We start from the raw sequence: 13,679 nt of genomic DNA on the forward strand, positions 1-13,679 counted from the left end.
TATTTTTACTCTTGTGCTTGAGGCCATCCCTAAGGGAGCCCTGCTGAGGGCCCCTCGGGTGTTGTTTTGTCCTGACTTTTCACACTTTGGCCCAAGCATCTACCTGGGATGCATGGGAGGCTTGGGAAGGTGGTACCCATCTCCAGTGCAGGAGGTGCTATTACTTCTGCAGGACAAGCTTTTAGGGTCTTGTATTTTTGCTTGATTGGAGCAAAGACAATGGTTGTGTGCTGCCCAGCCACCTGAGTTTTACTCCTAATCGTATTTACTTTCCTTTTCAAAATAAGGCTTAAGATTCCCTGTTGCTGTCTGGAGAAGGGTAGGAAAGGCTCCAGTTCCCTGGCAGCAGAAAACTCTTTGCTTGGAGAAGTAGAAAGTGAGGAGAGGAGGTGGTAGGATGGTAGATGTTATCTTTGCCCTTGTTTCCTGAGCCTGATGCTTGGCCCTTGGACATTCTTCCAGAGGCTCTAGACAGCTCCAGGAAGCCTCCAACCTATGTTTCATAATGCCAACATCTGTAAATAGCTGGTTTAACTGGCTTCACAAGTCCAACACTGCTCGGCTCTGCCTTGTGGAGGAGGAATATGTTCCCAGGAGGCCTCACCTGCAGTGGGGTGGGCTGAGGACATGGGGACCTCCAGGGCATCAAATATAGTCCTGCAGAGGCAGTTCCCTCATGAAGGCTTGACAGACCCTCATGAAAGCTCAGGCAGTGGAACCTGGGGGAGAGGGAAGCTGGGCTGTCCTCCAGCCTGCAGGGGAGGATCTCCAAACACCCATCAGGCTCTGTGGGACGGGATCCACCCTTCCCCTATTCCCTGTGCTCCCTTGACTGCTGGTGTCTCCACTTTGTCAGCCTGCCTTGCTTGCAGGAAAACTCCAGGGCAAAACACTCCCAATGCAGAGTGATGGCTGCCAGGCTGTACCTGGTGTTTCTGTGGGAAGATGAACAAACATTAAGACTTTTAAGAATGGGGAAATGCAGCATTAATGGGCTGTGCTGTGGAAATTTAGCTCACCTGAGGCTGAACTGAACTGTTTTCTACAACTTCCAGCTACTCCTTTGTGGGTGGTTGAAGGATGGGTAAGAGTCCTGAGAAATCCTTGGCAGATGGCACCACAGGGCAGGGAGAAGAGCTTTAGGGAGAGGGCTTCAAGTTCAGAGCAAAGGGGCTGCATAACCTGCCTAAAGGGGAGGCATATGCTGAGGTTTTAGGGCAGGTATTCTATGTTGCTCTGGTGCTGTGCAAAGGCTGAGCACTGCTGAGATATAAAGGGACTACTACCCCAAGGGACTCCAGAGTTGGTGCACAAGTTCTGTGTTTCCTGCACTTCAGCAGCCAGGCTTTTATTGACTGTGGGGACAAAAGATCCCACATGAATTCTGTTTTTTCTTACATGGACTAGGAGGGGGTTGGATAGGGGCTGTTTATCATCTCTAGGGATTATAGTTACCTAGTTTATGGTAGGGATGCTACTGTGACGCTTTAAACGATTCTATGCAGAGCTAGACTTACAATTTGTGTGGTTCTTGGGGAATGTCTGAAGTACAGGCATGCTAAGAGAGGTGCAGGCCAAACCCAGGCTGCATTCATGGCTCCAGAATCTGCCACTTGGTTATGGAGTGGTCAGTGGATTTTAGTGTGCAAGTGAGGCTGGTGTTTGCTTTTCCTTCTCCATCTCTCAGCCCACCCCTCACTCTAGTTGCTGTCTTGTGCCCATCCCATTCAGCAATGAATACACTCAAACCAAGCCTATGCACGGGTGGGACAAGCCCGTATGGTTACCCAGTCCTTCCTGTACATCCTTCTCACCTCTGATTTCACTGTGCCTCAAGCCCACCCTATTCTTTCCACCTCCAAATCACCTCTATTTAAGGGGCAATTCAGCCCATTAGCCAAGTCTGATGGTTCCTATGCCCTCCTCTTGTGATGCACCAGATTTCAAGACAATCTGAAGAAGGGGTTACATTGCAGAGCATATACTAATGCATATACTTTAGCCGTGGGCTTTCTGGTCCCAGGGAGGGCAGCAGGAGTGCTGTGCTGCACTTGTGTCCCCACTGGTGTTGGAAACCCACAGCAAGGCTCCCAGGTCTTAGCTGAGCCAGTTTCACACACGTGGCACTGAACGTGAGGGGTGGATAACTTAGCTAGGGCTAACAATCTCTTCAGCCTGGAGGCTGAGTTTATTGACCCAGTACCTGTAAGGTCAAGTGCTTACCTGGTGGTGTAATGCAGCAGCACCTCACTGGCACACAGCCCCCCAGCCCTGCCCAAGTTCTGCCTCCCAGGACTATTCACTGGCCTGCCTTTTTAATTAAGAGAAACCAGGAGTTTGAATGGGCTTTGGGTTGACTTTCTACTGAGTCTCAGCCTGGCTCGGGTGCTGGCCTCATAGGTGCTGAGATCTGTTGGGGCTGTGGCAGCCTGTGTCTCAGCTGCATTGAGACATCAAACCTGAGCCGAACGCCCCTGGTGCCCTGCAGAAGGGTTAACAGTCTGCTTGCTCCCTCTGTGCTTCAGAGAGCTTTGTTCATTGGAGTATTAAATTCCACAGCTGTAAATAATCTGCAGCAGGAGAGATTATCAAGGCCTTGGGAAGAAGCAGCTTTTATTAATAAGATCAGTTCTCCCTGCGAAGCATCACGTAGTCGCTCTCCACCCTTTCCTCGCTGTCCAGGCATTGCCAAGGTCCAGTGGCATAATTTTCCCATATGCCACGCATCCTTTTGCCATGCTCCCTCTGTCTTGCTATTGATGATTGGTAAATATCGCTCTTCACAGCAACCAGCAGTGCAGGCTAGAAATGCTCCCCACGTTACCTGAGATGTAATTGTGGTTTGACATGGCCAGGCTGCTGCTAGCCAAGGTGGGAAGGTGGTGGGACACATCCTTGCTGGGACAGGAGTGTGGTGCTTCTCGCCATTATGGCACCTGTCTCTGTGCCAGGCTGGAGGCTGCTCCACTTCTGACTCCTCCAGAGGTGTGGCTGTGGGCAGGTGCAGCATGCAGGGCATGGATGTGGTTTTCCATGGCTGTCCCAGGAGCAGAAAACAGACCTAGTGGGTGTTTGAAAAACACTCCTGGTAATTTAGAATTATGTGGTTTGGTGTCTGGAAGCATCTCCCAGAGCATCCTTCATGAAGGCAGGAAGACGCCCAGGGTGAACTAGGCTCTAGCTAGAAAACCTAAGAGCCTAAGAGAGGCTTTTTAGGATGGACACCACGGCTTGGCCCTCTTTCAAGCCTCCCAGTCCCAGGAGATTCCTCACTTTTGTGTGAGGAAGAATCTCTTTGCCTATTTCTTCTTCAAACCCTACTCCCCCTCACAAGTAATTTCTGGTCGTAACATTCCCAGCAGTGATGGATCGCCTCTCTCACCAGAGCTGAGAACACAGTGGCTGAGTTTGCAGTGGGACATCAGGCCTTGTGGTGATTCCCACCTACAGGAGGTGGCTGTGGCTGCGGTGGCTCCCCACTATGCTGCACTAATCCACCTGGTGCAGGGCTCTACTGAGCTTTTAGATTTCTTTTGTGGCAGAGCTAGAGAGTTAACATGAGGTCCCTGTACCCCTCTGATGGGAAAGGGATTGGTATTTGGGGAACAGCAAATGTTTTGAGTTTGGGGGAGGGCATACCCCAGTTTGCACCAGGATTTCAGGACACTGTTAAGCATTGCCAAGAGCACCAGCCCCATGGTAAGGCCTCTGAGAATTGAGCTCACCCTGCCAACTTCTCACTTTCCTGGCAAAGCTGCTGAGTTCAGAACTAACCCTGAAGAGGCACATCATCCCCCCCTGCCCATCACTCACCCAGCTCACTTCTCTCAATATTCCCAAAGAAGTCTGTACCCCGCTGACCAAAGCATCACTTTTAATTAAAACAGTTCCCCTGCGATGCATCATCTGAATGTCTCTGGTTATTCCCGCTGGGCTCCAGCCAGAGGGATGTGCGGGGGCAGAGTATCAAGTCAAAATCTCCAAAGTGCAGGCAGAGAAAGAGCGGTGAAAGCAGCTGATGGCTTCACTGCCCCGCTGCCAATGAGCTCTCAGCAAGGGGGAGCTCTGTCCCAAGAAGGCCTGGGAATGAGACAGCCTTTCTCCCGGTAGAGGCGTGCAGAACTGTGGATGCCCAGGGAAGGCCGGGAATGAATGCTGTGAGCAGGGATCACCAGCTCCCTGGGCATGGCTGATGTTCCTGCAGGAGAATCAAGATAGCAGCCATGCGCCATGCTTGATGGGGTTTGGAGGATTCTCTCCAAGGCCCTGAGAGAAGTAAGGGTGGGACCTCCACTGGGGTTTGTAAAATGGAGAGAGGAGGCAGGTCAGTAAGAGTACACAAAGGATTCCATCCTAAACGGAAACAATTTTTTCTATCAAGATTGCAGGGCTTCATTTGGGTTACCTAGGAGATTACCTGGAGCAAGGGCTTCCTGCTCCAAGGTGGCTTAGCTTTCAAGAAGAACACCTTCACCTCTCCCTGCCCCCAGTGTACTGGCAGCTTTTCCAGGGATAAGAAAAGAGGAGGCTGCTAAGGATCAGTAACTCCCCCGGAGCACTACATGGAGCCATTCCTCCCACTTTCCTAAGAAGGGCGAGTGCTAGCTCCACTCACAGCTGCTGCAGGAGTTTCCCTGGGCTGGGGTCCTGCAGTGGCATAGCTGCTGCTGGTGCCCCAGACATGCTGCAGGCTTAGCACTGAGCAACGGGAATTGCCAGGGTGTGGCACTCTTGCACACCTCACATGTGGATGCAGCAAAGTGGGCATCCTGTGGGGTTGGTGGTGTGCAAATAAGGACGTTTTACTCCAGCCCCCACAGAGACCCCAACCCTTGTGCTTTGGAAAGTAGAAATTAGTCCTTCTGGCAGGAGGTGAATAAAAACAGGGAGGAGCAGGGAAAAGGACTTCCTGTGCAGTAGAGAGGGGCTTGAAACCCATATGGATGTTCTTAGGAGCCTCCCATCTGTTGGGGCATTATTATAGCAGCCCTTGCTGTGACGTGCTGCCATAGAGCAAGAGATCTTGTGCATTCATACGAGCCTGTGGCATCAACTAGCAGTAAATTGAAATTCTTTTCCTCCTGGACATGCTGGGCTGAATCCATAGGCACTTATGGAAACTGCTGGGATACGTGTGTGCTGCTTTATTAAAGTATGAAGCATTTCATCCCTGCATGGCAGGTGGCAGGAGTCAGGCATGTGCCCAGTCTGTGGTTTCTCCTTGCTCCTGTCAGCTTTGCTCTGCTAGGAGACCCCCGTGAACCCCCTCACACTCAGCATCCGCATCCCTATCCCCATCTCCGTCCCGCTCCACGTCTCTCCGTGTCCCTGCAAGGCGGGAGGCGGCCACAGGGTGTCAGGCGGGTGCCGGGCTGCCTTCCCACGGAACCGGGCTGCGAGACCGCCGTCAGCCGCCCGTGGCACCGGCCACCCCGGCGGGCCCGGGGAGCACGCCTCGGGAAAATGCACGAGGGGCAGAGTTTGCTGTCACCCACAGCCCTGAGCACGCCTCTCTCCAGGGAAAGGATGGCTTCTCTTCCTTTTCGCGCGTAGGGAGGGAGATACGTTTTCCAGGTGCCCTGTGAGTTTTGCCTGGTCTTTCAGAGGAGGGAGGGGAAAGCTGGTGGGCTCCCTTCTGGAGCACCCCAGGTGAGATGAGTTGTGTCGGGCCTCAGCGTCTGGCTGCGGAATGCAAAGGAAGGCTGCCCGACGAGGGGAACAAAGGGCCTTGGATAGCAGCGCTAGCGAGCAGGGAGTGTTGGCAAACACGGCTGCCATTGCTCAGGGAAGAAAGCAGCTGAGCAGGGGCGTGGGGAGACACTGAGCTCAAAGGGCTTTGGATTCCCAGCAGGAAAAGGGGATCAGGAGGTTCGCGATGCTGAATCTCTCTTGGCAGGCACCTGCTGGACCTTGAATCAAGTTCAGTTGTTCTTCTCCCAGCTCTCTGCTTTGTGGCTGCACTGAGTGTGGGGGGGAACCCATTTTTCCCACTGCATTTTCGTGGTGGAGGCGGGGGAGCTGATGCAGAGAGAACAGGCTGGGGAGGATGCATCAGTGAGTGACGTGTGATGCTGGAGTGAGCATGGCCCAGCCTCACTCAGGTGCAGTTCTCCGTGCTGCGCCTCACGTACAGAGACGCTGTCTATCCTCCAGCTATTTACCACCAGCTCATTTTGCAAACTCTGCACTCACAAGATTTTTTTTCCCTCTCTCCCTCCCTACTTCCCTCCCTCCCTCTCTCTCTGTTTCCTGTAGAGATGCTCAGTGTTCCCCATTCAGCTTCAAGCACAAGGTCTTCCACTTGCACAGGCATTGCACACGCTGACCTGCGTGCAGGTTCTGTTTGGCCTGTCCAAATTCACCCCCTTCCCTTTCTCCCATTCCATCGAGGCTTTAGTCCTGGTGGAGTGAACGGTAGTGAACGAAGAAGGAGGCTGGTGTGAGCTGAAATGCTGCCAGGGGGGACACCTGGCCAGAGAGCCTGCTGCTCCTGCTCACGAACCCATGAACCTGCTGTCCTGCAGGGCTGCTCACTTCCCACTGGGCTGTGGGGCTGCCATCTTTACTGACTATCCTTTATAACTATCCTTTGTTAGGGGAGAGGGAAGGAAGGAAAAGAAGGTCGTGTGAGACTGGGGAGAGTCCCCTGATGTGGGAAGGCACAGGAGTTTATCCCTGTGGGTGCTGGTAAGGGATGTGGAATCAAGACCCAACCAGGGATTGCCCCATTGTGTGCTGAGGAGGGAGAATAGAGCGCTGAAAGGAGAGGGCGGTGGGAGTCTCAGCCCTCCCCAGTGGGGAACTGGAAAGGGATTGCCGAGGAAAAGGGGCTGCTCCTTAGTGTCTCTTCCTGGAGGGGGTTACTTGGTCCTGGGAGGGTTTCTTCCTGAGCAGGGACTATGGCTGACGGCTTAACTCACCCTTCTCCCGGCGGTATGTGCTACTTTAATCTCTTTTTTTGAAACCTAAGGCCCATGACTTGTCTCAGGCTTTTATCTCCTCCATCTCCCCCGTGCCGAGAGAAGGCTTTGTGGTTTTACGGAGGTGCTTGAAAACACGAGCTGGGGGTTTTCCTAAGGGTGGGAAATCAGGCAGCACAGGTAGGAGACTGCAGTCTCTGACTTCTGATTTCCAGCAGGTTGGGCGGCGGCGGGGCTGACCGCTCAGCTCTCGGCTGCGCTCACCTCGAGGGTGGCGAGAAGAGCACCCCAAATACAGCTGGGGCACACCTGAGGCTGCGGTGAAGCGCTGGACGGAGAGACCCCAACTCGGTTTTAAGGGCAAGGACAGGACTGCCGTTCTGCCCCGTGGGAAGGCTCGTGTGGGCTTTGGGGTGGGGCTGGGTCCCTTGGGCAGGGGCCGGGGGTGCCGGGGGGCAGGGGGGCTGGGCCGGGGGCTGGCGCTGGGGCAGGGCCCGGGGGTGCCGGGGGGCTGGGCCGGGGGCTGCCCGCGGGCCGAGCGGAGAGCAGGACCGGCCGTCGCACGCTACGGTAGGTGGCAGTGCCGCCCGGATTTTATGAATGGAGGAGGAGGAGGGGAGGCAGATGGATGCGGGGAGGTGGTGATGGAGAAGCGGGGGGGCGATTAGGAGGGGGGAATTTTCTGGCTGTGCTCCGGCCTCCACCTCCGTCCCCCTCGCCCCTGCGCCAAGCACCCTCCCCCCGCCATTAGCATAGGCCTGCCCGGTTTACATGTCGGGCTGCACGTTGCCGCGGCCGGATCCAGCAGCCAGCAGCGCTGGCAGCCGCCCCGAGTCAGCTGCTTCCCCGCGAGGAGCGGCGGGAGCCGAGCGGGGCGGGCGGCGGGAGGCGCCCGCGGGCACCGCCGTTAAGGTGTCCTCAAGGAGATGGGTCCGGTACCGGCACCGCCACCACCCGCCCGGTACTGCCTGCCCCTGGCACAATACCGCCGCCCCCAGCCCAGTACCGCTGCTCCCCGGTACCGCCTCCCCCGGCCGGTACCGCCGCCCCCGCCCGGCTCCCCGCCTCGCGGCGAGCGGGACCGCACAGGTTTTACGCCGGACTGCCACCGTGACTTCGTGGCCCAGCGCTGCTCTCCACCAGCCCCTCGGTGTCCCGTTGGCAGTCCCAGGGCGGGGGTGCCGGGAGCAGGCTGGGCTTTGGGGGGACAACAAGCTCCCTGCTCCCCGTTTCCGTGCCCGGCCTCGCAGGGCAGTGCTGGGGCATCCTCTTCTGCGGCTGCTTTGTGCCCTGGGGCATGTTCACAGCCCCACATCCTGCTCTCCAGTGACCCACCACTTCCATCAGAGATCTCCTTTGGTGGGGAAAGCCAGAAGAAGCTGAGTAACTCCCTGATATTTGCTGGCAGAGGAAGGAAGTGAGGTCTGCTTGGTACTTTGATATAAAAAGAGGAAAACCCCCTTTTTTGTTTGTTTGTTTGTTTCTAAGGCCTCCGAGGCTCACCTGGGACTATATGTGTTGGCTATTTCCAGCTGGATCTGGGATTTCCCAGTGTAGGGACCGGGACAATAGCTTCGCTGGCACAGCTGTGGGATGGGTGACTGAGTGGAAGAAATGACTGTGCACAGCCCCACAGCTTCCCTCTCCCTCCGGGGCGGGTGTGGATCATGCCTGCCTCGCACCACGAACCGGCCCCTGAGCTGGGGCAATCGCTGCTTTCCTATTCACCCTGTCACATGGGAAATAAACTTTCCTTCAGAGGCAGTTTTGTCTGCCTGCGTTGGTGAGGTTTTCTTCTGGGGAGCATTGGAGGTGCAGAGCTACTCAGGGAGAGCTCTGGATGAGACTGAGAGAGGCACTTCTCCAGGAAAGAAGGTCTAACATGGCATTTCCAAATGGCACATTGACCCAGTTCCTGCTGGGGGCACCTACCCATGTGCCACCCCCATGCCACTATGCAGGAGCAGAGCTGTCCTGCAGTGTGGCCAGGGACCCTGCAGAAAGTGCCAGCACAGTGCTTGCGGTGGCTAGGCCCCATTTTTCAGCAGCACCCACGTTACTTAGGGGATGGACAAGGATGGTGCTGCAGCACTGACCCCTTCAGCATGGCCAGCTGTGCCCTAGGAATGGTGTCATGCAGATCTGGTGGTGCCTTTGGAACTGTTTGGGCACCAGTTCACATTGGTCCTGCTCTAGCCTGGATGATCCCACCTGCCTGACCTAAATCTCACAGTGGTTTCAGCAGGACACAGGGTTTTTCATCACCCCTTGTCTGAACCAGTTAGGTAGGATTGCTGCGTGCTGGGAGGTGGTTACTCTAAAGGAGTCCGCGCTTCAGTGGCATCCTGGATCCTGCACGATCCTTCATCCAGAGGGCAGGCAAGAGAAAAACTCCGTCCAGTGGAGTGAGCTGCCCCTGGGGCTGTCAGGGAAGGCAGGAGGAGGACAGGAGAGCCTGTTGTGACATAGATGATTCCACATTGTGGTGGGCAGGAGGTCCGTGCCTGGTTTGCACTTTGCAGCACCTCTAAACTGGTGATGGGGCTCAAGCCCAGGGAGGACAAGGCCACACCTTGCCACCCCGTGTTAGCCTGGCTCAAGGAAAGAAGAGCATCTAAACTCCAGATGAAGCATGGAGCAGAGTTCAGCTGCTCAGCTGGGCCTGCAGTTTCTCACCTCCACCCTGTGACCAGCATTAGTTCTCACTGCTTGGCTGCCAGGAACTCAAACGGTGCCTTGCTTGGACAAGCTGTCAATCCAGGGATTTTTGTTTTCATATTAAACCAGCTAAGTATTCAGAATCAGTTCCAGCTACCACCACGGGGAAAGCAACTCCAAGATACATAAATCCCTGCCAAACCTGCCTGTGCTACCTCTGAGGCAGCAGTGCGGCTGCTCTGTGGTGCTGCTGGCAGTGGGTGTGTGGCAGGGCTGCGATCCACTGTCCGGCACTCACAGTGCCTGGCTGAGCTCGCACGGAGAGGATCTCTCTGCAAACCTGCCAGCCAGCACACAGGGAGCTTGCCCTGATACCACTTTGCTGAGGGGTGTCCAGATGTGTGCCCAGATCTCTGTCCTCGGGAAGCGGTTGGAAAAGCGGGGATAACGCCTGCCTGCAGCCTCAGGTGGAGGAGAGCAGGATGGGGGAGCTGGTGTGCAACCCACCATCCTGTGCTTAGGTCGCTGTGGCTGTGAGAGACACCCACTCCACATCCATGCATGGGGCGGGATGAGACCTCACCGTGTAGGACAGCCACACTCAGGCCATTTGCTGCGTGCCTGGCACTTTGTCTCGCTGGGTTTTCCCCATGTGGTTTGCGGGACCTGGAGCTTGCTGGCCTGCTGGGCACACCACACAGCGTGTCCCTTTTCCAGCGTGAGCTCGTCTGGCTCTCCCAGTCCTGTTTTGGGAAGAAGGGATCAGGGGAGTACGCCCTGCCGGGCACGTAGGCCATCCTCGGGTAATGACTCTGAGTGTTTGGCCATCTGATGTAATGAACTAATTAGGAATTTGCTGTCACCACAGCTGGACTCACCTGGCTTGTATGCTACAGCCGGGTGATTCTCACTCCGTGTGACAGTCCTCCAGCCTCACGGGGCCCCAGGAATAGCAGCGAGGGGATCACATGGCCACTCTGGCTGTCCTCCCCTGCACTATGACAGCCCTCTGGCAGCCACACGTGCAAGCGTCATGAGGTGGCTTCAGTGGCTGTGGAGGAACGTGCTCCTCCTTACCAGCCCCCGGGACAGGCAGGTGACGTGTCTCCTGACGTGCTGGCTGGGGCACGGCCCTGGCAGCAGGCAGCAGTGGTCATGGCACCCCTCCTCTCAGGGATTCAACAGATAGCCGAGGGCACTGAGGTGACCAAATGTCTTTGGAAATTTCTCCCTGGTGCTTTGCAAGGATCCTTGTGCCAGGCAAAGAGCTGAGCAGGGCAGACCTGTGCTCCTTGCAGCAGGAAAGCGTCCTGCTGCCTGTCCAGGCATGGCACTCTGCTTGTACTGCCCCTGTGGTGCCAGCAGCTGTGAGGTAGGGGTAGGCACAACATACAAGGACTCCACTTCCCAAGTAACACACGATACAGGGAATCCTTCAGTGCTGATGAATGATTTTCACACCTGTCCAGGTGCACAGGTTGCATACTGGGCCTTCAGTGCTGATGCTAGGTCAGGGCATGCCAGCATCACCGGGTTTTCCCCCAGGGAACCCCTGGGAAGAGATTTTTCCCAGCATGTGCCAAGGCTGGCGGTGCCTGTGAGTGGACATGCTGAGAGCCACCGTGGTGACCATGAAAGTGCAGGGTCCTGGGGAAGGCATGCTGGGCATAAGCAGAAATCAGCCACAGCTGCTGGAAGAGCCTCGGAGAGGAAAAGTATTCAGCCCACGGAAAAAGAATTAGTGTTGACGTTCACGGAACATTTGTTTAGATTAAGCAATATGGCTCCAAGTTTCTCAGCTGTGGGGAGCCGGTCACCACAGCACTCCCTGGAGGTTTTTTGGTGTTGCTGTTCATGGCACTGGCCAGGGAACTGATTGGTGGTAAGGAGAGCTGGTCTCACCCTTGGAAGTTTCCTCCTCTGTACCACACCTTCTCTCCCTGGTTTCTCCTCAGCCAGAGAGCTGAGGCAATGGTGGTTTTCCTTTCCAGAAGCGGATGCTCTGGGTGATGCCCTATCCCAAAAGGCATATGCAGCATTTGCAAGGAGGCTGTGGTAGGGCATCTGGTGCAAGGACCTGCCACGCTTTCCTGTGGGTGCTGGAGATAGAGAGGTGACAGACAGCCTTGCCCCAGCTCAGTCCCAGCCCTGCTGGAATGGTGACACTGGGGTCCCTGCATCGAGGCATCAACTGTTCCACCAACTTCCAAATGCAGAGTTTAGGAAAGGCTGTGGCTGGGCACTGGGAGCTGCTCTCCACTGGCACCAACATAGCAGTTGTATGTGTGGCTCTGCCAGCTGGGCATGCAAAAATACCTTAGAGGCATGGAATAAAACCTATTTATTTCTTAGAAATCTGTATAAATTGGAACCATCTCCCGACAAGAAGTGCTGAGTTTGGTTTCCCAATGTAAAGTGGCAGCTACAATGAAGAAAAAGACAAAAAAAACGCTGGACCACCCACTGTCAGGGGAGAGAGTGCCCTGGGCCCCCGGGGTGCTTGGAAGGGGAGCCATCTGGGCCCTAGGGTCTCTGCAGGTGGGACGCTTACTGCTTGCAAATGTGGGGAAGCCTTCCTGCAATCCTCCACAAACCCAAGAGAGCCACCTTAAGAGCTCTCCCTCCATAGGACCAAACGGGATCCGCCAGGCGTTTCATATACCATATTCTATAGCCAAGGAAGCCTTAACAAAGAGCCGTACGCTCTCACGTTTCGCTTCAGGCTTCTCCCTGCTGCAGCTGGAGCTGAGTTTTTAAAAATCTTTGTGTCATTATTTCGTTCCTCTTTTGATTCAGCCATCGAGGGACAAGGAGATGCCAAACGAAAAGAATGGGCATTTAAACAGAACTAGATTGAAGAGGCAGTGTGTGCACTGAACAACAAGTCTTTTTACATTTCATATGATCTTATACATGGGCTCCATTCAGTATATTTCCCCTCTGTTTCATTTGAATGTACAGAATTAGCCATTCACATCCTCTGGAATTACGGCTCTTTAACATTTCCATTCTGAGCTGCCTCCATATTTTGGGGGTTGGGAGTGTTATGAGCTCAGCTGGGGAAGCACAAGCTGAGGTCACAGTTGGTCTTGCAGGCTGGAAATGAGCTTTTTCTTTTTTTGGAAAGTGCAAGATTTGGTCCATGATGACTGGTCAGAAAAATATACGACCATACACAATAATGTGTATAAATGCTAGAACATGCATAGATGTGGTTTCAGTGGAGGAGATATTTTTCACATTAATCCCAGTGCAGTTATTTCTTTAGACAGAAAGGTGAGCCTCGGTTTTGGGATGCAGGGTGAGCTCTGCGATCGCCTGAGGTCGCACACGCAGCCGTGTCCTTGTGCATAGCTGCTGCCACATTGTCTTTTTGAAAGACTAATATCAAAAACAAATATTTACTGTGCTATTTACTAAAGCTCCCTGGATACTGATATAAATTTAGAAGAGTTGGCCCAGAAAACTCATTCAAACTGAGTTAGAGTCACAAGAGGAAAACCATGAGGGATGAGTGTGTGCAGCTAACTCTGCTGAAAAGCTCTGGACCTGGCACTGCTGCCCCGATTAAAGATGGGACTGTGCAGTGGCATTGGTGCATCCTGCAGCCTACACTGCCTTCCCTGAGAGTCCTGCAGCATTCCTGTGGTGTTACTTACACACATCATCAGAAGGAAGAAGGCTGTCTTGGGAATGTTTCTCTTGTGAATCTGTCTTTTTTCTAGTTTTACTTGTCTGTGGCACACCTAAGCTAGTGTCCCCTTTCCCCAGCATTTACATACAGGAGGGTTTATTGCCAGACAGCTGGGATGTCAAAGCAGGAACAATCTGCAGAGAGGAGAGAGCAGAACTCGCTGTGTCTCTGCTGGCTGCTTTGCAATTCCTGTGTGCTGCAGAGAGGTGCTTCCTTTGGGGGACCTGCAGACCGAGTGGTCTGCAAGAACCAACCTCCCAGAAGGAAGGCTCTGCCTCCTCTGCCACTCTTTCTTTGCTATATATTTAACTTTTTCTATCTATGGCTCCTGCATCATCATTTCCTCAGGCCACTTCATCTGGAAATGAGGACAAGGTGGCAAACAAACACAGGCCCCCAACAGGGCA

General features: G+C 54.4%; 1 protein-coding gene and 1 long non-coding RNA gene across 8 annotated transcripts in view; both read left to right on the forward strand.

The window, feature by feature from the left end:
* The first annotated feature begins 5,374 nt into the window (after window positions 1-5,374).
* Window positions 5,375-13,679, forward strand: part of LOC148224267 (uncharacterized) — a 48,054-nt gene continuing 39,749 nt past the window's right edge. For 5 of the 7 annotated variants that reach the window (XR_015802263.1, XR_015802259.1, XR_015802258.1 and 2 more), the window contains exon 1: window positions 5,408-6,933. The gene's annotated coding sequence lies outside the window, so the exon portion shown is untranslated. Of the gene's footprint in view, window positions 6,934-7,443; window positions 7,491-13,679 lie in introns of those variants that run through there. The other 2 variants (XR_015802260.1, XR_015802261.1) reach the window with 2 other exon arrangements.
* On the forward strand, window positions 8,036-8,684 carry LOC148224268 (uncharacterized). The gene is made up of 2 exons (XR_015802852.1): window positions 8,036-8,342; window positions 8,453-8,684. It is a non-coding gene; the product is annotated as an uncharacterized LOC148224268 (long non-coding RNA).

Source organism: Sturnus vulgaris, chromosome 3, assembly GCF_052056855.1.
Source record: "Sturnus vulgaris isolate bStuVul1 chromosome 3, bStuVul1.hap1, whole genome shotgun sequence".
In the NCBI taxonomy this organism is placed as follows: domain Eukaryota; kingdom Metazoa; phylum Chordata; class Aves; order Passeriformes; family Sturnidae; genus Sturnus; species Sturnus vulgaris.